Here is a 1692-nt window from a genome sequence, read left to right as displayed (position 1 = left end):
ACCTGAACTTAAATTCTACGGGTTTAGGTAGATGGGCGTGCCCATGCTGAACAAAACTGTACATTTGTTGTCAAGCAAATGGTAACTACTTATGTGGATTTCTCAATTGTTTGGTTTGGAGATTCTTAATCATAATGGTGGATACTCTGCTGACCAACGCAAAATTGTATCACAGGTATAAATTTCTGCCCTGAATAAATGGGAGACAGAGGCATATTAATTTTGGGATGAATAAGCTAAATATAATTTTTTTTAAAAACTCAGCAAGATTAGAATGTGTGGCTTATTTCTTCAAATCTTGCACCAGCATAACTCCACGTGTACACATGCAACACACGTTAGCTATCATATATAGTAAAGTGCATCGATAGAAGTAGTTCAACAAGATTTGATGGAAACCAGATTTTGCAACCAAAATTACTAGGCCAACAGAGGTAAATGTACCTATGAGGATATAGTCTGTCAAATGGAGATGTCAGAAGAGCATTGATGTTAGTGAATTCTGTGGTATTCTGATAGCTCTTAAGACTTGAGTTCACATAATGCTAATTCACTGGTGGCACAGATAAAAGTAACACTATACCACATTTGCAATCGAAGTACGCAAATGCAGCACTAAAAGTCAAGTACACAATGACACAAGGAACCTGGGCTTGAATGCAGCTCAAATAGGATGTTAGACTCTCCTTCTCTGACAACTGTTTAGGTTTCGTAGTGAAATCAGTTCAGACAGTTTCAGTCTCAGTCAACACAAAACTGCTGAAAATTCAGTCCAGTGGTTGACAACCTTAGCATATTTTGATAAGATAATCTCATTCTGAGTTCATAGGGACAGACAGTGCCAGGACTAGTTATTTCAGACATGGTGGGGGGGGGGGGGGGAATGAAGGGAAGCAGCTGGCGGTTCCCTGCTTTTCTTCTTGCACATTGATGTAGCAGTGTGGCACACCTAATGCTGTGCTGCAGTATTCTGCATCTGAGCTAGAAGTGCTTCAGACACTGTGCAGAAAGAGGAAAAAAATCTTCAAGCTCTGTTAATCATCCTGCCACTTCGATAAGTGCAAAAGGAATAAATGATCATTCTGCTGTTTTAAGCTCAAAGTACATCAACAAAATAATTAAAAATAAGGACCCAAAGTTAAGTATTCTTTAGATTCAAGTAAGAGAATTTTTTATTGTATTGATCCAAGAGATTAAAAATAAATGTAAACCTGTTTAAATACTGAAATCCAATGAAAATAATTTCTCATTCACTCCCATTATATGGATATCCAATGGATCAATCATTCATTCCCATTAAATGGGACAATGAGTTATACTTATTTGTATCTATTATGTAGAATTTGCATTCCAAAAATAATAGTTCTAATAATCACAGTATAACTTTCCAGTATTAGTCTCTTTTTAAATATCCAGCAAACTCTGCACAGTCAATCCATTGTCTCATTTTCCCTGATAACAACAGAGCAGGTTTTGTGTGTAACTTTCCTTTTACCCATTCACTTCTTTTTGTAAAATTATTCCTTTTTAAGTGAACATATTTTAAGAGTCATTTTAATTTTGATTCCACTGCAAAATGCATTAAAACCGCTGAGGTACACAAGCGAGTCAATAAGCAGTCTGTGGAAATCGCAATCTGATCCCGTAACTTTCACCCAGGCAGAACACATTTTTAACATGCTCAATTGGGAT

General features: G+C 36.5%; 1 protein-coding gene across 1 annotated transcript in view; it reads right to left on the bottom strand.

The window, feature by feature from the left end:
* Positions 1–1193: 1193 nt before the first annotated feature.
* Positions 1194–1692, bottom strand: part of LOC137342405 (aspartate beta-hydroxylase domain-containing protein 2-like) — a 42910-nt gene continuing 42411 nt past the window's right edge. Inside the window, exon 4 of the mRNA XM_068006334.1 lies at positions 1194–1692. This exon is cut by the window's right edge and continues 665 nt beyond it. The gene's annotated coding sequence lies outside the window, so the exon portion shown is untranslated.

This window comes from Heptranchias perlo, chromosome 25, assembly GCF_035084215.1.
Source record: "Heptranchias perlo isolate sHepPer1 chromosome 25, sHepPer1.hap1, whole genome shotgun sequence".
Classification (NCBI taxonomy): domain Eukaryota; kingdom Metazoa; phylum Chordata; class Chondrichthyes; order Hexanchiformes; family Hexanchidae; genus Heptranchias; species Heptranchias perlo.
The sequence above is the reverse complement of the archived record's forward strand: the minus strand, read 5'-3'. Positions and strand labels throughout refer to the sequence as shown.